The following is a 21,613-nucleotide window of genomic DNA, read 5'->3' on the forward strand; positions in this document are numbered from 1 at the left end:
AAACACGGTGAGTTGAGTTGATGCCAAAGAGTTCGATTTTGGTCTCATCTGACCACAACACTTTCAACCAGTCCTCTGCATCATTCAGATGTTCAGTGGCAAACTTCAGTTGAGCCTGGACATATGCTTTCTTGAGCAGAGGGACCTTGCGTGCACTGCAGGATCTCAATCCTTGTCGGCGTTGTGTGTTACCAATTGTTTTCTTGGTGACTGTGGTTCCAGCTGCCTGGAGATCATTGACACTCCACGAGGTGAGATCTTGCATGGTGCATCAGACCTAGGGAAAATGACAGTTGTTTTGTGTTTCTTTCATTTGCGAATGATTGCACCAACTGTTTTCACCTTCTCACCAAGCTGCTTGGCGATAGTTTGGTAGCCCTGCCCAGTCTTATGTAGGTCTACAATCTTGTCCCTGACATCCTTGGACAGTTCTTTGGTCTTTGCCATTTTGGAGAGTTTGGAATCTGATTGTTTGATTGCTCCTGTGGACAGGTGTCTTTTTATACAGGTAACAATGAGATTAGCAGCACTCCCTTTAAGAGACCGCTTCTAATCTCAGCTTGTTACCTGTATGAAAGACACCTGGTAGCCAGAAATCCTGCTGAATGATAGGGGATCAAATACTTATTTCCCTCATGAACATGCAAATCAGTGCATCATTTGTTACATGCATTTCTTTTGAATTCTTTGTTGCTATTTTGCCTCTGTGTTACAATACACCTACCATTCGATTTTTAGACTGATCATTTCTTTGTGAGTGGGCAAACATTCAAAATCAGCAGGGGATCAAATACTTCCTTCACTGTATCTGTGCACAGATATCCCTCTCTTGGGGCCCTCTTTATGTTTTTTTTCATCAAGCTTTGGGGCACATTGCATTAAGCCACTATAAAAGACCCCTAGTGCACAAATAAGGGACCTGCAGTACCTTTACAGCAGTGCAGTATACTGATCATTCACATACTGCATTGTGGTGCACTTTACAGTGGTCCTCTGGTTTCTACACTGTATATTGTGGGGTTTTGTGATGCCAATCAGAATGAATGGACATGCACATATACAGTTTATTAAAGGGTAACTTTCTCCACAAAACAGAAAAGGCACAGATGTAGGCTGAACAGCAAACACTTTACACTCATATACATATAGCAGGGGGAATTTGTTAAAACTCCACCCACCCGGCCACATCATTCATTCACAGAGGTCTGTGAATGGGAGAACTACAACTACTGTCAGCCATTGCGGCTGACAGCTTGTAGTTCTCAATGAACTACCAAGGCGCTGTGGGTTGCTCTCGTAGTTTGATTCTTCCTGTCACTCAGTAACTGCCTGCCTCTATGAGGTATGGACAGACAGATATACTGACAATCTGCATGAGCCTAAGATTGCACCCGCGATCGGCAGAAGCAATCCTTTACAGAATCCTAATAATAAAGAGAATAAATGCACATGTATTTACCTGATTTACTTTATCTATTAGGTGAGCTAATCCTTTAAGCTTTGAGAATGAAGATTAGTCGTCATGCACAACTGCCCCAGTCTTAGTAAATTGCCCTCAATATTTTTTTCAGTAAATGTACAGGTTTTTTTTAACTTCTGCCTTCTCTGAAGCATTGGTGACATAGCCAGAGCTTCCCAGCTGCCCCCTGGGAAGGCTACATCATCAGGACCTTCCAGGAAGCTCTCATAGGTAAACTGCCAAATCTTGCAAAACTTTGTGCAATCTTTGGGAAAAGTCCATAATTTTTTTCCATAAGTATCAAACTTTACAGAAATATTTAAAATGGCAGCATGGTGTGGGCAGAGCCACGGGATATTGGAATTATTAGATTACTAAGTCAAGTAACCATCGGATTCAGTAGGTTTTCTAATTAATTTTTATGTATGCTGGCGGTTAACGGTGTGTGTGTGTAGGCTAAATTTATCCTCAGCTAGTTGTTACTGGAAGATCTGCCCACAGGGAAACATTTCCCCTTTCATTGTATTCTGGTGACCACCCCTAGACTTCTGGATTTTTCCATCAGTTCTGTCAGTGTGATGATGTTCAGCAGAAAAGAGACAGTGAATCTCCTTAGCAGGGACATAGACCATAATCTAAACCTAACAGGGGTTTTAACACTTCCCGATTCCAGCCAATGCTAAAAGTTTAAAGGCTAGAGATACACTAACTCCTAGATATTTAAATATGCAGGCTGTCAAATGCAGACCTCTCTTTTTTAAAGTGCAAGATGTGTAATTATAAAATATGCCATGCTATATGCAAATAAACCAAGCCTATCTAGTGTTTCAAATCATAATAATACAGTCAGGTCCATAAATATTGGGACATCGACACAATTCTAACATTTTTGGCTCTATACACCACCACAATGGATTTGAAATGAAACAAACAAGATGTGCTTTAACTGCAGACTGTCAGCTTTAATTTGAGGGTATTTACATCCAAATCAGGTGAACTATGTAGGAATTACAACAGTTTGCATATGTGCCTCCCACTTGTTAAGGGACCAAAAGTAATGGGACAGAATAATAATCATAAATCAAACTTTCACTTTTTAATACTTGGTTGCAAATCCTTTTACAGTCAATTACAGCCTGAAGTCTGGAACGCATAGACATCACCAGACGCTGGGTTTCATCCCTGGTGATGCTCTGCCAGGCCTCTACTGCAACTGTCTTCAGTTCCTGCTTGTTCTTGGGGCATTTTCCCTTCAGTTTTGTCTTCAGCAAGTGAAATGCATGCTCAATCGGATTCAGGTCAGGTGATTGACTTGGCCATTGCATAACATTTCACTTCTTTCCCTTAAAAAGCTCTTTGGTTGCTTTTGCAGTATGCTTTGGGTCATTGTCCATCTGCACTGTGAAACGGCGTCCAATGAGTTCTGAAGCATTCGGCTGAATATGAGCAGATAATATTGCCCGAAACACTTCAGAATTCATCCGGCTGCTTTTGTCAGCAGTCACATCATCAATAAATACAAGAGAAGCAGTTCCATTGGCAGCCATACATGCCTACGCCATGACACTACCACCACCATGCTTCACTGATGAGGTGGTATGCTTAGGATCATGAGCAGTTCCTTTCCTTCTCCATACTCTTCTCTTCCCATCACTCTGGTACAAGTTGATCTTGGTCTCATCTGTCCATAGGATGTTGTTCCAGAACTGTGAAGGCTTTTTTAGATGTTGTTTGGCAAACTCTAATCTGGCCTTCCTGTTTTTGAGGCTCACCAATGGTTTATATCTTGTGGTGAACCCTCTGTATTCACTCTGGTGAAGTCTTCTCTTGATTGTTGACTTTGACCCACATACACCTACCTCCTGGAGAGTGTTCTTGATCTGACCAACTGTTGTGAAGGGTGTTTTCTTCACCAGGGAAAGAATTCTTCAGTCATCCACCACAGTTGTTTTCCGTGGTCTTCTGGGTCTTTTGGTGTTGCTGGGCTCACTGGTGCATTCCTTCTTTTTAAGAATGTTCCAAACAGTTGTTTTGGCCACGCCTAATGTTTTTGCTATCTCTCTGATGGATTTGTTTTGTTTTTTCAGCCTAATGATGGCTTGCTTCACTGATAGTGACAGCTCTTTGGATCTCATCTTGAGAGTTGACAGCAACAGATTCCAAATGCAAATAGCACACTTGAAATGAACTCTGGACCTTTTATCTGCTCATTGTAATTGGGATAATGAGGGTATAACACACACCTGGCCATGGAACAGCTGAGAAGTCAATTGTCCCATTACTTTTGGTCCCTTAACAAGTGGGAGGCACATATGCAAACTGTTGTAATTCCTACACCATTCACCTGATTTGTAAATACCCTCAAATTAAAGCTGACAGTCTGCAGTTAAAGCACATCTTGTTCGTTTCATTTCAAATCCATTGTGGTGGTGTATAGAGCCAAAAATGTTAGAATTGTGTCCATGTCCCAATATTTATGGACCTGACTGTATATTATTTATTTTATGATACTATATTTTGTGTGGAGTAGTAATTTGAGGCAAGTGACTCCCAGTGGAGGAGGCAGTTTTGTATGAACCATTTTTTTAAAGCAGAAGGGTGCCATTTGGTGGACGTTTTTATTTTGGTGTGTGTGTGTGTGTGTGTGTGTGTTTCATGATTTTTAACATATATACTCCTGCACATTTTTATTTATTAATCACATATTATGGCCATGATCTGTCTTGATTCATATGCCCACTTCATGTAATGCCGCGCAAATGTATCAGTGTATTTAGTCTACGAGGATGAGAGCTCAGGTATTGGAGTGTATAAATACATAGCAATATCTCTCTGACCCCCTACCCCACAGCGATGTCAGGACTGATGAAACTTGCTGGGTGGAACAAGGAGTATGTACATGTAGGAGGTGCTGCCTAGGGTTGTCTGGAGGGGAACACACTGTGAGTGGTGAGAGTTTGAACTGCACCAGTCCTTGAGAGATGTTTTCTTGCAGTCACTAGATCAGCCTGATTATTTTAAACCACGTGAGTGTATCTTTTATCTTTATAATGAAGCTGTTGGATGTTATGAAGAGCACTATAATTTCCTTATATCTTTTTTGAGTTCATCATCGCACTGGGAAATCTCTACATCAAGTGAGCTGAATTTTTTTTATGAGGTTAGCCCTTTCCTGGCTTTAAAGGGGACATGCTCTACATGACCTTTTTGGTACAAAGTTCTAAGAAGGTTGGCGAGTGACCACTAGAGAAGGTGGAGATCACCATAGTTTTGGCACCAGGGTATATTTATGACTTTACATATTGCACAAGGATATTAGTAATGTAATTTATGGAAACTGTCATTTGTTTGCAATATATTGCCTTCAAGTTTATTTTCTATGTTTTACATTTGAAGATTTGTTTTTGTGTTTTTGATTTTTATACTAATGTGATACACAATTTGTTGATTCATTTCATTCATGTGGTAGGTGTCGCTATGTATTATCATAATTGATGATATACAGTGGATAAATATATGTATGCAGATGTATTACAGCAAACTGTTTGCATATTGTGTTTAAAATTTTGACCTCTGATTTTTTTTTTCTAAATGTAGAGGAGGAAAACAATGAAAAAATATTCAAGTACGACAACCAATAGCAATAGTGATACTTAAAGTTAACCTGTAAAGGTGGAAATATTGCCATTTCTGGCCTTCTGATAGGGATAGTTGGCTGCCTGCCTACCTACGGCTTTAATTACTGATGTGGAAGAAGCAGATACAAATGTTTGAACACTTAATTTACATATTTTTGGGGGTCAGTTACTCAGGTATCTTGCATTTTCAATGTTTCTTATAGGCTATCTTGCAATACAACTTTTACCTAACTCCAAACAGCTGGCATTTGAAGTGGAAAAAAAATGACTCAACAAAATACAGTGCTTTGAAAAAGTATTCATACCCCTTGAAATTTTCCACATTTTGTCGTGTTACAACCAAAAATGTCAATGTATTTTATTGGGATTTTATGTGATAGATCAACACAAAGTGGCACATAATTGTGAAGTGTAAGGAAAATGATAAATGGTTTTCAACATTTTTTATAAATAAATATCAGAAAAGTGTGGCGTGCATTTGTATTCATCTGCCTTTACTCTGATACCCCTAATGAAAATCTAGTGGAACCAATTGCCTTCAGCTGTTCTGTGAAGCCTTCGGAGGTTTGTTAGAGAACATTAATGAAAAAAACAGCATCACGAAGGCCAAGGAACACACCAGACAGGTCAGGGATAAAGTTGTGGAGTAGTTTAAAGCAGGGTTAGGTAATGAAAAATATCCCAAGCGTTGAACATCTCACAGAGCACTGTTCAATCCATCATTGAAAATGGAAAGCATATGGCACAACTGCAAACCTACCAAGACATGGCCGTCCACCTAAACTGACAGGCTGGGCAAGGAGAGCATTAATCAGAGAAGCAGCCAAGAGGCCCATGGTAACTCTGGAGGAGCTGCAGAGATCCACAGCTCAGGTGGGAGAATCTGTCCACAGGACAACTATTAGTTGTATACTCCACAAATCTGGCCTTTATGTTAGAGTGGCAAGAAGAAAGCCATTGTTGAAAGAAAGCCATAAGAAGTCTCATTTGCTGTTTGCGAGAAGCCATGTGGGGAACACAGGAGACATATGGAAGAAGGTGCTCTGGTCAGATGAGACCAAAATTGAACTTTTTGGCCTAAAAGCAAAATGCTATGTGTGGTGGAAAACTAACACTGCACATCACCCTGAACACACCATCCCCACCGTGAAACACGGTGGTGGCAGCATCATGTTGTGGGGATGCTTTTCTTTAGCAGGGACAGGAAAGCTGGTCAGAGTTGACGGAAAGATGGATGGAGCCAAATACAGGGAAATCTTAGAAGAAAACCTGAGACTGGGGCGGAGGTTCACCTTCCAGCAGGACAACGAACCTAAACATACAACCAAAGCTACAATGGAATGGTTTAGATCAAAGCATATTCATGTGTTAGAATGGCCCAGTCAAAGTCCAGACCTAAATCCAATTGAGAATCTGTGGCAAGACTTGAAAATTGCTGTTCACTGACGCTCTCCATCCAATCTGACAGAGCTTGAGCTATTTTGCAAAGAAGAATGGGCAAAAATGTCACTGTCTAGATGTGCAAAGCTGGTAGAGACATCCCCAAAAAGACTTTCTGCTGTAAGTGCAGTGCCACACTTTTCATATATTTATTTGTAAAAAATTTTGAAAACCATTTATCATTTTCTTTCCACTTCACAATTATGTGCCACTTTGTGTTGGTCTATCACATAAAATTCTAATAAAATACACTGACATTTTTGGTTGTCACATGACAAAATGTGGAAAATTTCGAGGGTATATGAATACGTTTTCAAGGCACTGTATTTTGTTGAGTGATTTTTTTTTTCCACTTCAAATGCCAGCTGCTTAGAGTTAGGTAAAAGTTGTATTGCAAGATATGCTATAAGAAACATTGAAAAAGCAAGATGCCTGAGTCACTGACCCCCAAAAATATGTAAATTAAGTGTTCAAACGTTTGTATCTGTATGCTTCTTCCACCTCAGTAATTAAAGCCATAGGCAGGCAGCCAACTATACCTAGCAGAAGGTAAGAAATGACAATATTTCCACCTTTTACAGGTTTACTTTAAGTATCACTATTGCTATTGGTTGTCCCACTTGTATATTCTTTCATTGTTTTCCACCTCTACATTTAGAAAAAAAATCAGAGGTCAAAATTTCAAAGACAATATGCAGTTTGCTGTAATACATCTGCATACATATATTTTAAACAAAGGTTCAGTAATTGTATTTACACTCATCTTAAATCCAGTAAAATAGCCCATCATGATAGGAAAACTTAACATGGGCTAAAAAGTCTCAGATAATGCCTAAAACCTTCCCTGACCTCCACCCCTATGGTGACAAGGACTGTCAGCCTAACTGGATTCTACCCTCCAGAAGGTGCACCTATCATTCACCTATGGAAAATCCACCAAAGGGCTGGTGGCACCAAGGGTGTTTTATGCAAGCAGAGGGCCTGTGTGCAGGATCATAAGTTGGGCCCTTCCAGGAAAGGAAAAGAAAATCCCACGAATTGGGTGCAGTTTTTTATTGTACTGAATATGGCTATAGTTAAAAGATCAGCAGAGTGCAGGGGTTCAGTAGTAAGTGATACAGAAGCTAGAGATCAATATTAAGTGAGGCAAAGTTCAGAGACCAGTAGTAAGTGATGTAGAAGTCAGAGACCAGTAGTAAGTGATGCAGAGGTCAGAGACCAGTAGTAAGTGAGGCAGAGGTCAGAGACCAGTAGTAAGTGAGGCAGAGGTCAGAGACCAGTAGTAAGTGAGGCAGAGGTCAGAGACCAGTAGTAAGTGAGGCAGAGGTCATAGACCAGTAGTAAGTGAGGCAGAGGTCAGAGACCAGTAGTAAGTGAGGCAGAGGTCAGAGACCAGTAGTAAGTGAGGCAGAGGTCAGAGACCAGTAGTAAGTGAGGCAGAGGTCAGAGACCAGTAGTAAGTGAGGCAGAGGTCAGAGACCAGTAGTAAGTGAGGCAGAGGTCAGAGACCAGTAGTAAGTGAGGCAGAGGTCAGAGACCAGTAGTAAGTGAGGCAGAGGTCATAGACCAGTAGTAAGTGAGGCAGGGGTCAGAGACCAGTAGTAAGTGAGGCAGGGGTCAGAGGAGACCAGTAGTACGTGAGGCAGAGGTCAGAGACCAGTAGTAAGTGATGTAGAAGTCAGAGACCAGTAGTAAGTGATGCAGAGGTCAGAGACCAGTAGTAAGTGAGGCAGAGGTCAGAGACCAGTAGTAAGTGAGGCAGAGGTCAGAGACCAGTAGTAAGTGAGGCAGAGGTCATAGACCAGTAGTAAGTGAGGCAGAGGTCAGAGACCAGTAGTAAGTGAGGCAGAGGTCAGAGACCAGTAGTAAGTGAGGCAGAGGTCAGAGACCAGTAGTAAGTGAGGCAGAGGTCAGAGACCAGTAGTAAGTGAGGCAGAGGTCATAGACCAGTAGTAAGTGAGGCAGGGGTCAGAGACCAGTAGTAAGTGAGGCAGGGGTCAGAGGAGACCAGTAGTACGTGAGGCAGGGGTCAGAGACCAGTAGTACGTGAGGCAGGGGTCAGAAACCAGTAGTACGTGAGAAAGAGGTCAGAGATCAGTAGTAAGTAAGGCAGAGGTCAGAGACCAGTAGTACGTGAGGCAGAGGTCAGAGACCAGTAGTAAGTGATGTAGAAGTCAGAGATCAGTAAATAGTGAGGCAGAGGTCAGATATTAATAGTAAGTAAGGCAGAGGTCAGAGACCAGTAGTAAACGAAGCAGAGGTCAGAGACCAGTAGTAAGTGATGCAGATGTTCGAGACCAGTAATAAGCAACGCAGAGGTCAGAGATTAGTAGTAAGTGAAATAGAGGTCAGAGATTAGTAGTAAATAAAGCAGAGATCAGTAGTTAGTAACGCAGAGGTCAGAGATTAGTAGTAAGTGACGCAGCAGTCAGAGATTAGTAGTAGGTGAGATTGGAGCTCCTAGTAAAGACCAATATGTTAGCCAACTATAAAAAAGCCCAAATTAGAGCTCAACAAACCCCCCATCCTTCTATTTCTAATACATAGAATATGAAGAAAGGGAGAATGAGCCTGCTTTGAGATATATTATATGCACTTTTAACACAGTTAAAATAAAAGCTCCCAACTATACCCACAAGATATTCATAAATCATAATCTTCTATCAATACATAAAGATTATGAAGCAGTCTAAGTATTCATGCAAAACATTTTTACATTTTGTGTATCAATAAAGTACTGTATATATTACATTCAATGGCCACTGCAGCCTCATTCTTTATATTTCATGTACTCTGTATTATCAGTAAAATGTTGGGGGGGGGGGGGTTGAGCTCTGAGGCATTTTTGTATTTGGGCTACATCACTGTTAACCCCATGACTGCTGGAGAAGGAGCCCAACAGGAGATGAACCCCACAGCTGGCAGTAACCAGCGGGCACTATCGGAGTGCCTGCTTATTACTTGACAGCTGTCTTCTGGAGAGGAAGAGATGTATCATCTGATCCGCTCCCTGGGGGCCTGATCTCCTCCACATTCCCTGAACCGCACACATTGCACCCATGGGTGATGTGCCACTGGATGACACCAGTATACCGACTTGTATACATGCATGCATATTTCAATTACTCATACAGCAGTGTACATTATGGTGAACATTGAACTGGGTTACCCAGGTGTTCCATAGAGGATGGAACTATTCCACTGGAACTTGAGTATTCATAGCAAAACTATAGGTGCGACCCACAGTAGCTGGGTCTTCCCAAAAAGCCACATGCCATTAGGCTCTGTCAGGGCACACCATTTCTGACAGTGAAGGGCCTGTCTCCTGGCTGCAAAGCTCATCTTCCCTGGGAATGTCCAAGAAACCAGGGAGTGTTGGGAAAACAAGTTAAAGGGGTCTGTGCCTGCATCTCTGCATGATGAGTAAATAGGCACTCTGTTACAGCAGATCTGTGGGAAAGGGGTTTATTGCAGAAATAGAAATATATTGGGCAGCACAGTGGCTAAATGGTTAGCACTTCCGCCTGGCAGTACTATGGTTGTTGGTTTAGAATCCCAACCACGCTACCACCTGCCTGGAGTTTGCATGTTCTCCCTGTGCCTGTGTTGGTTTCCTCCAGGTACTCCGGTTTCCTCCCACACTCCAAAGACATGCTGGTAGGTCAGTTGGATCCTGTCTAAATTGGCCCTAATGTATGTATGTGTAAGTTAGGGACTTTAGATTGTACGCTCCTTGAGGGTTAGGGACTGATGTGAATGTACAATATATATATGTAAAGCGCTGCATAAATTGACGGTGCTATATAAGTACCTGTAATAAATAAATACAAAATAAGTCTGGCTACCTTCATACCTTCCAGGCAATACCAAATTGGGATGGATTTATGTTTTCAATTAAAACTCTTTATTTGTTAAGCCAAGAGAGGAGTATCCTGTGTGTATGAACAATCCCAGACTTGGCATCATGTACATATTTCCACGAATCCTCTTCTATTTTAGCTAGAAATGCTTCCATCAAAAGACTTCCCATCCCTCTATTGCAAATGTATTCCTTTTAACTCTGCAAGGCTTTTCTAATCTCCTTCATCCTCCACTGGGAGAGATTTTATTTTGCAGGATTAGGACTCTGACCACTGGAGATGGAACAGAACCAAACAATAAGATTACAATAATGGTATAAAAGAACAATATGTTTGTTCTATAAATATTCTCATGCACAGGAGGCACACATTATTCCTCAGCAATATGTCTTGTACATGCATAGACCATACTATTACATTACATCTGAAAATTAAAAATTAGGTTATTCTGGCAAGCAGTTCTCCAATCAGGAAAGTGAAACCATGTATTCACTACTTTTATATTTATAATCCAGATGTCAGGATGGCTACCTTGGAGACTCATTTATCTGATGGTTTTCCTTCATGACATCCAATCTCATAAGAGTGCTAGCAGCTGAGGTAGGCTTTTACTGGTCACATTGATCTGAATTGTATCACCCTGGGAGTTAATACATTGTGTTCTTACTGCAGCACTATTAAAAGTTGAAATACTTCGGAAAGAAAAAAAAATCATTTTGGAAGTGAACATGATGGATCCCTTCATATCACATCACACAAGAAGAAACTTTGTATTACTTTGAAACTCTGCAATCAAATTCCCAGCCTGTATATAATAGCACATGTGATAGACTCTGAAAAACAGCTGATGCACTTTCAGAAATGTTTCTATCTACCACTGTTTGAAGACTAGAGAGGCCCTGTTGAGTCTACATCCCAGTATCAGAGATGTAGGAGTAAAATAAAAAACAAAGTGCTAAGTATTTGGCTTCTGAGCAGCCAGCAAGTCCCTACTGCACCATGAAGTGCATTTGTAGTCATTAAAGCTGAACTCCAAGATAAGCAATGTCTAAATAAAAGTGGCAAGTGTACTGATACTTGCCTTTATGTTTTGTGTATTTCTTTCATATTTTTTGCAGTAATGCCTAGTACACACGATAAGAAAATTGGATGAAAAAATACCGCTTTGGAAATGATCATACGATAATCTGATTGTTAGTACACAGCCTTTGAGAGCTGATCATGACAGTTCATGTGAAATGAAATCATGAAATGCAAAAGGGACAAGCACAAAAATATTTCTCGTACAATACTAGAAGGAACGCTTTTCATGTAATCAGTACAGTATTTGTCTGAAAAAAAATTGAGTGACCAAGACACACCTGCCCTCTACCTATCCATTGTTATATGTGCTCCTACTATGGAGGCTCTGAAAATGATAGAGTTGGGACCGCAGTATATACAGAGGTCCCTTGTTGTGGGCACTTTGGTTTATGCATATATTTGCAAATGCGTGCAAACAAAATCCTCTGTTTTTAATGTAAGCTGTTCCCACCCCCTGCTTGATTAGGATGTAACTTAATAAATTTTTGACCAACCTCAGCCTAGGCGTTCCTTTTTCTTCCTCCTGCAATCAGGACAGGTGGCGTCTCGCCTCCAAGCTAGTCTAATGGCTGGCTGTCCATCCAGAATCGCTCTCAATGTTGGACATGGTCCCTGTACTCCTTTGCTAACAGCAGTTTTACCAGGGAACCCCACTGCTGGTCCTCGGGGCGGCATCAGGTCATGGTAAAGTACTGCTGGCTATGGGGTGTTACACTGGTGGGCTATGTGATAAACGCCTTCCATGGAGGCTGCTGGGGATTATTTCAGTGGATAGAGAGCTGTGGCCTCTTCTAAGGGGAGTGGCGTCAGTCTCCCTGCTTCTTACTAGCGCAGCTCAGTCAGTGTGTGTGGGCCAGTGTGGAGCGCATGCTGCAGTCCACTCTGAGCATACACAGGACCACTCGGCCAATCAGGAGAGGGGAGGTGGGGCCAGGCTTAAGGAAGCCAAAATTTAAAGATGCTTCTGGCTGAAACATCTGGGTCCTATATGATTGCATGCTCCTGCAGCCTGTCTTTACCTGCTATTCCCTTTATCGCCTCCAGGTATGCATAGCACCTGCAAGGCTGTGCTCCTATGGTTCTATCTGCTGTGTTTCTCTGCCTCCTGCTCTTGGTTTTCTCTTTTTACAGCAGTGATAACATGCCTACCCCCTCTAAAGACCAGCGTTCTCAAAGAAGGTAGGGAAGATGTCACCATATTCTTTTTGTTGGTTTTCGAGTCAATTACTAATTTTGTCTTTTTGTCTGTACTGCCCCAGCTTCTCGGGCCTTGGTCATTATCCTTCCCAACGATCAGAAGGAAGAAGCTCAGAAAGGAGATGGTCATCTGCAAGGGAGGACCGACATTCCCGGAGACAGACAGAGGCCTCATGTTCCTGTTCAGCCTCTAGTGGTTAGTGCTCCCCATCACGATACGGCAGAGATTCGCATCATGACCAACCCAGACCAGGAGAATGCTGGGCGCATGCCCTAGAAGAGCCATGCCAGAGACTTGCTTCAAAGAAACAACCAAACACCAACAACCCGATAAGGTGGAGATGGTATCTCTAATGAAGCAGTCATTTGAGGAGACGCTAAAGGCATTTGCATCACAGTCGCAGGCTTTCACCTCCTGTTCCGTCCACCTAGGGCTCCTTGTCTCCGCAGATGCCACCAGCTAGTCAGGTGATTCCAGAGGCCCAGGAACCTTTGGGCTCAGATGCTGTTTCCTGAGAGGAGGAAGAGGGCTGTTATGACGGTTTTGATTTTGCCTTGCTCCAGCCTTTCATGAAAGAGATTAGGTAGGCTCTGCTTTGGAAAGACCGCCGGCGAAGAACCACAGAAGAAGCAGAGGAAGTTTTTCACAAACATGAAAATGGGTGAGTGAATTTCCCATTCATGGAAGAAATTCAGGACATAATTACTGATGTATGGAACCAAGCGGATAAGAAAATCACTTTTAAGAATCAGTTCGCAAAGCTATACCCCTTCAAGTCTAAGAGTATTAAGAATTTGGAGGAGACTCCGGTGGTGGATGCAGCAGTTATGCGCCTCGCTAGACACGTAACCCTTCCGCTAGATGATGCAGTGACATTCAGGGACGTGTTAGATAGAAGAGTGGATGTGGATCTTAAAAAGATTTACCCACTTGCTGGTGGGGTGTGTAGACCTTATATGGCTTTGGCGGCTATTTGGAAAGCCATGGAGTCCTGGGTGGCAGTGGAAAGTTACCTGAGCAAAGCCAAGGTCTTAGCCTCCTTTGCCAATTTGAAGCTTCTTTTGTAGCGGAGGCATCCATTGACCTAATTAAGATGTTGGCCAGGATCATGCTTAATGCAGTAACAGCCAGAAGAGCCCTATGGCTGAGGCCCTGGGTGGCGGATCCAGCCTCCAAACAAGGATGATGTAAGATACCATTTGAAGGGCAGTCCCTGTTTGAAAATAAATTAGACACTGCCATTGCAAACGCCACAGGGGAGAAGTCGGGGTTTATTCCCCAGGATCAGAGGCTGCCTTGCAGAAGAGGTGCAGCATACACAAATTTGACTAGAACCAGAGGTAGAAATGCTAAATCTTAAAGGCCAGGGAGGGAATTTCATCATCAATAGTCTAACATGGCTGTGAACCACAAGTCGAAGAGACCAACTTCGTCTCTGGGACAGGAGTCCCAGACATTTTTGACTCTGCCGGCTCACACTTGTTGCGTGTGAGCCAGATTATTCAAGTTCTATCAGGTGTGGGCACAAGAGGTAAAGGAGCCTTGGGTAATTTCCACCATCCGGTTCGGCTATGCTTGGAAGTTCCTGAGCCATCCCCGCAGAATCTTTGTCCCAACAAAATTACCTTTGGCAAGAGAAAAGCAGGATGTTTTATGGGAATACATAGAGACCCTCCTCAACCAGGTGGTGATAGTTGCACTACCCCAGCAAGAACAGTTTTCTGGAATCTACTCGCCTCTATTTCTAGTGCTAGACCTAAGGAGGCTCAAAATATATATCAAGAAAGACAGATTCTAAGATGGCAAATCTCTCCAGACAATACTGAAAATCATTCAGCCAGGGGATTGGCTTCTATCAGTGGACCTCAAGGATGCGTATTTCCCTGTAGTCTACCAGAAATGTCTACAGTTTGCGGTGAGGCAGCTCCACTACCAGTTTGTATGCCTACCCTTTGGGCTGACCACATCACCCAGAATACTCCCAAAGATTCTTCTGGCCCTAGTGGCGTACCTGAGGTCATAGGGAGCGTGACTATATCACTACTTGGACGCTATTCTGCTCCTGAATGAAGACAGAGAGATGCTTCTGTCACACCGAAAGTTAACCATGGAGACACTGGAAAACTTCAGATGGTTAATCAACGGGAAGAAGAGTCACCTTGTGCCAACCCAGATCCTGGTGTACCTAGGCGCAGAAGTGAACACTCAGGCAGCATCAGTGGCGTTACCGTAGGACAAGATGTAATGCATCCTGAACACAAGGTCAATATCCCAGAAGAGGCTCTACCTTCCTGCAATAGAATGTATGCGGCTGCTAGGATTTATGACCTCGGCTATTCCGATGGTCAAATGGGCGCAATGGAATTTACGTCCCCTTCAGGTGGGCTCTTAGAACAATGTAGATTGGAGAATCTTGGGCAGAAGATACAAATCACTTCCTAGATGAGAATGAGCCTGGAATGGTGGTCGAGATGGTAGAATCTCCTACAATGCCATTTATTACTTGCGATACAGTGGCAGGTGGTCCAATCTGATGCCAGCAAAGTGGGCTGGGGAGCCCTGTGCAGAGTTCACTGGGCCCAGTGGTCATTCCGGGCTGTCACTATGGTTTCCAACAGAATTGAGGGCAGCATTAGAGAACTTCAGAGAATCATACCCTCTGCCAGTGACACCGGATCTGCTCATGCAGGGGCCCATTCGGCAACCCACTCTGAAGAAACTCAGGCTGACGGCCTCGGTCTTCAAAGACAAAGGCTGATCAATCTAGGCTGCTCAGCTAAGGTCACAGATACCTTGATAAGAGACAGGAAGGACAGCACCAAACAGCAGGATATGGAGCAAATTCATGGACTTTGCAAATAGGCATGGCTTTGCGCCAGATACCCCGAGAGTCTGCCACTTATTGGAATTCCTCCAGGTAGGGCTGGATATGGCTCTGTCTGTGAGTACTCTGAAGTCTCACGTTTCTGCCCTTTCAGCTTTTACAGGTTCCCTATGGGGATCGGACTCTTCAGTGGTTCAGTTCTTTAAGGCAGCTATCCGCCAAAGACCACCAAAGCCTCTGATTTTCCCGAACTGGAACTTGCCTCTGGTGTTGGACTTCCTCTCATCAGACATCTTCAGTCATCCTGTCTCACTATGGCATCTTACTCTGAAAACAGCATTTCCCGTGGCAATAACATCAGCCAGAAGAGTCTCAGAACTAGCAGCCTTAGGGTTTAAAGAACCCTTTTTTTTAGTTCTTTCTGGATAGGGTCGTGCTTAGACCAATGCTAGGATTTGGACCCAAAGTTGCCTCCAGGTTTCACATAACGCAAGATATTACACTCCTGATGCTCCTTTCTGAAAATTTCCAGGACCCAAGTCCTTTGGATGTTGGGCATTCATTGAGAGACTATGCGGACGCTACTTCCGAGCTCAGGAACTCAGATCATCTTTTCAACATCCCTAACGGTGCACGGAAATGCTCGAGAGCTTCTAGTAGAGTAATTGCTACATGGCTGGTCAAGACCATCTCTTTAGCTTACAGAATGAGAGGGTTGCCTGTGCCTGAGGGGTCACAGCGCATTCCACTAGCGGAATTTCAACCTCGTGGGCAGCAGTGGGCCGAGCTTCCTCGGAAACAATCTGTAAAGTGGCTACATGGTCTTCTGTTCATACCTTCATGACTCATTATTGTATAGAACCTGTGGCTTTGACTACTGCTGATTTTGGCAGGGGTGTTTTGGCCTCTGCTTCCAGTCAAAATTAAGTTGGTTTTGCATTACCCTCCCGTGTGTGGCTAGTTAAATCCCAGCTGTGCTGACATGGAGCCATCAGGAAAACGGAAAATTGAATTCAAATACTTATCTACCATTTTCCTTTTCTGAGGAGCTCCATGGCAGCACAAATCCCACCCAGTTTAGTAGTACGAGTTACGGGCTGAGGTGGGTCAAAAATGTATTGCGTTACATCCTGATCAGGCAGGGGGTGGGTGGGGCCTCACCCAGCTGTGCTGCCAAGGAGCTCGTCAGGATGGAAAATTATGGTAAGTATTTGAATTCAATTTTACGTTGTTTGTTGCCCTTCCATGTGCACCTTGCTATAAAGGATAGTTATAGGCTGGGGTGGTAGCCTTTTTTTGTACAGCATGTAGTGGGTGAACCTGCTGGATACCCCCACAGCTCTGCTCTAGTAAAGTACAGACCAGTGACTGTGTCACTCGTACCTGTATATAGTAATATCTGGGTTTGCAAAGGCATTTAGTGCATACAAATTGGGTTTATGTCATGTGTGGCTATTTAGAAAAAACATATAAATACAAGTTTTTGTGCCTGGAGTTCAAAGAGTCCAGGAGTAGATGCACTAAAGCATTTTATCACAACTGATCTACATCTTGCAAATACCTTGACAAATATCCAGACCACTCTGCCAGTCAGAGAGGAGATCTTTCTGATCTCCCTGCCAGCACATTATCTCTCTGCCTTCAGATTCAGAGTGAAAGAGAAGTGCTTCCACACTTCTCTTATAAGCAGAGCCACTCAGTGGGAGATCTTTCCCATCTCCCTACCAACACAGAGAACAATAATGCTAATGCGCATGGGGCTATTAGGGTGTGCCCAGGCACACCTTGCACACACCGCCTATGATTTGCATATGTCTACAACATAAACCTCTCTTTAACCTGAGAAAGTGAAAGAATTTAGTTAATTTTTTTCAATGCCTAGCGTGAAAGTCTACTTTTAAATTGTTCTGAAACATAAAACTGGCTAAAAATTACAATTTAGCAGGTAACACTTTAAAGGGTCAGTTCATCTTTTACCAAAATACTGCTTATGCAGGTAGAAGCATTTGTAGCAGAAAAGCAAACGTACCTCATGAAGCCTTACCTGAAAACTCCTAGGACACTGCTTAGTGAGGCCCAGCTATTACTGAGTTTTCAGGTCATGCTTCAAGATGTATGTGAATGTCCTACACCTATAATAAAGACATTATTTAACTTTAGTCAAAGCCGCACAGTTTGTCTTTATCTACAGATGCTGCTCGTCTGCATAGGCAATTTTTGGTAAAGGTGAACTAACCCTTTAAAAGGAGAGAGAGCGTGGGAAAAAATGTATGACTTGCTTACCTGTAAATTCCGTATCTTGGATTACACTACAGGACACAGACTAGATATTCATAGACCCTGGGTTATGGGCTGCTACCTTCAGGTGACTGGACCCTGACAAAGCTTTTGGAAATGCCGCCTTGGACATTCCCCTATAACACAACCCCACTCTGTGAGACCTCAGCATTTTAACAAGCAATCCAGAGTAACACAGGAACAAATGGGAGGTTGTCCTGTGTTCTTTACTGTACTACAAGATATGGAATTACAGGTAAATCAAAATTCCTTTTATTTTAATCGTTGAGTACCTGACACACCCTAGAACCTCCCCAAACAATAAATCAAGAGGATGGGCAACAACAAGGCAAACAGGACCATGCCAACAGGTCCAACAAAAGAGAAAAAGGTCAAAGACCCAACTCAGTGTGCTACTGGAAGAAACCCGTGGCAGATAGCTGCATCCACAGAGGCCTAGACATCCACCTGAAAAAAATGGAGACTGTATGAACTGAAAACCAGGTTGCATCCTTACAAAGCTGAGTTAAAGATGGCTGATGGTGGAATGCCTAGGAAAACCCCACTGATCTGAGCATTTAAGGCTACTGGAGGTACCATATCTTTTAGAGTATAGTCTCTTATATATCCTATACAATGAATTGTCTTATGGCAATAGTGGACTTGTAGGCAGGGTTTCCTTTTTGAGACCCTGCTGGCAGGACAAGAGTCTACTTTTCACATAGATGTTGTGGCTTTCAGACAGACTCTGAAAGCCCTGACTACGTCCAAAGCTAAAGCAATTTTCTTGGGATACTTGGGAGCAAAGTACAAGGAAGGTAGGACAATGTCTTCTTTAAGGTGGAAGGTTGATACTACATTGGGGAGAAAGAAGGGTTTTGGGTGTAAGCTTACTTTGTCCTTGTGAGATTAGAAAGGACTCCATACAAAAGAGGGATACCAGTTCTGGGATGCATCGTGATAACCACCAAGAAAGCCACTTTGCAGCAGAGATTACCCAAGGGAAAATCCCTAATGGGTTTAAAGGGTGGTTTCTGAAGCACAGAGAGGACCAGAATGAGATCCCAAGGAATCACACCTTACTGTAATGGGGTCTGATCCATGAGGCACCTTGAATAATGTTTTTTATGAGAGGGAGACCAAAGGCTTTTGGAATAGGATGGACAAGACCAAAATCTGTCCCTTAAAAGTACTTAGAAATACGTTTTGGTCGATTCCTGACTGCAGAAAAGCCAGAATACGAGGTATCAAGTTCAAACCAGGTGAAAAAGGATCTCCAGGTATGGTAGTAGATCTTTGTTAACGTGACTTTTCTGGCCTAGAGTAATGTGGGAATGACGTTAGATTTACCCTTATCCTTTAAGACCTGGGCTTCAACAGTCATATCCAGTGACTGAAAAGTAGAATGGTACAGAGAACTTTGGGGCAGCAAGTCTGGTCTCTTTTGGAGAAGCCAGGGAATGTCTTTACACCCGGTTCTTCTAAGCCAGTTTGGTGCAATGAGAATCACCAATTTCTTCTCCATTTCTGTTTTGATGAGCAGTTGAGGAAGAATCCACACTTGAGGGAAGGTATACAGTATGTTAATCTAGACTGAGGCCATGGGATTGAATAGCGGTGCTAGAGAATCTTGGACAGAAACAACTGGGAACATTGGATGGCGGTGATAGAGGATCTTTGGTCCTGGCCACAAATAGGAGGAAACTTGTTGTTGAGCATGACATCTGGGGTCCCCCAATTCTGACATATGGGAATGAAGATATGTCAGGATGAAGGGGCCATTTTCCTTGGTCCAGGCAATGACAGCTGAGGAAAGCCACCTTCTATTTATCCCCTCCTGGGATATGAACAGCAGAAACTGTAGTGCTTTTCTTTTTTTTGTTTACAAACGATTTTATTGTACATGAGTAGACAGTAAAACAACAGCACACTTTAAAAGTGATATTGTCAGCAAAAACAAGGCACTTTTGAAAAGTACAATACATAAAAGTATATTAACATAACAAAGAAGATAAGAAAAAAAGAGGAAGTTACAAGTGCATGAAGTACGTAAACGACAAAGTAGGTTAGGTGATACACCTGTCAATAGTACATGCCAGCCAACTTTTACTGGGGATGTTATTAAGCATGCAATAAATGTCTACAATCTCTCCATGACTCCCATTTCTTATCGTATAAGTGCATCTTATCCAGTAGGGTATAATGAATGCGTTCCATAAGCATTACAGTGTCAATTCTGTGTAAAACGGAGTCCAAGGGTACAACATTGGACCTCCAATGTAGGGCAATAGACCATAAAGTGGCAATACATAATGTGTGTATCAATCTCAGATTGGCATCAGAGACCCCTGGGATATGGGCCCCCAATAAACAGGTCTGCATGGACAATCGTATCGGGGCACCCGACAATAAGGCAGCGACCTCAGAAATCCTACGCCAGATCAAAGATATGGTCGGGCAATCCCAAAATATATGAACCAAAGTACCCGTGCAGTCACAGCCCCGAAAACTTAGAGGGGACGTTTGTGGAAACAGTACATGTAGTCTTGACGGGGTATAATACCATCTGGTTAGAACTTTAAGGGCCGTCTCACGAACCGAAAGAGATCTAGAGCTCTTGCATATATTATCCACCATGGAATCCCAATCCTCATCCGAAAAAGTGATGCCACAATCCTCCTCCCATTTTCGTCTGTACAAAGGGGGAGCATGAAAAAGACAGATCAAAAATTGGTGATAAAGATTTGAGATAAGACTCCTACCCCTGGGAGAGTCACGGCTGATACGTTCAAAAAAGGAAATCGGAGAGGATGGGGTAAGGCCAAAGTGCGCCTTAAAAAAGTGCCTAATCTGTCTATAACGAAGGTACTCACGAAGAGGAACATCAAATAACACGCGCAGCATATCAAAGGTAATATAAGATCCTCCTCTTTGGAAATCAGATAATCTTATAAAAGATCGATCATACCACCAACGAAACATATGAGGGGAAGAAAAGGCTACAACAAAAGTAGGATCCCCAAAAAATGACACACCTGGGGGAATAGGAGAGACTAAACCCAATTTAGATTTGTGTTTGGACCAAAGCGTCAGTGAGTGAGTCACTATGGAGTTATGAAAAACAGTCGATCGGGGGGAGATGTTAGACCATAAAATTCCCGGTAAATAAAAAGGACGTATCGACTGAGACTCAAACTTGATCCACGGGATTTGAGAGTTAATAGTAGCCCATTGTGACAATTGCGCAAAACGAGCCGAGAGATAATATAGCCAAAAGTTAGGAAGACCGAGACCTCCCGACCGTTGTGAGCGATACAAAATGGATGAGGCAAAACGTGGATGCTTATTTCCCCAAATAAAATTATTAATAGTCCGCTGAAAATGATCCAAAAACATTTTTGAGACCGGAACTGGAAGTGCTCTAAAAAGATAAAGCAATTTGGGCAAAATATTCATTTTAACCGCCGTGACTCTACCCAGAAAGGAGATATGATAACCGTGCCAGATCTTCAGTAGAGTAGAGAGACGCGATACACACGGTGGATAATTAGCCGCAAATATATCCGAGTATCTGGGAGTGAGGTTAATCCCCAGATAGGATATCCTGTCCTTGACCCAGCGAAATGGGAAAGAACTACGGAGAGATGCACTTAGGGAGTCAGGAACATTAACAGGCATGACCACAGATTTGGTAAAATTAACGGCGAGACCTGACACTTTGGCAAAATCGTTCAATACAGCACACAAGTTAGGTAAAGAAGTCAACGGGTTAGTAATAAAAAGCATAACATCATCAGCATACATGCTCAGCTTAAAATGTGAAACTAATAATGA

This window comes from Staurois parvus, unplaced genomic scaffold (genome assembly GCF_062004578.1).
Source record: "Staurois parvus isolate SC_StPar_1 unplaced genomic scaffold, SC_StPar_1.0 ptg000020l, whole genome shotgun sequence".
NCBI classification, from domain to species: Eukaryota; Metazoa; Chordata; class Amphibia; order Anura; family Ranidae; genus Staurois; species Staurois parvus.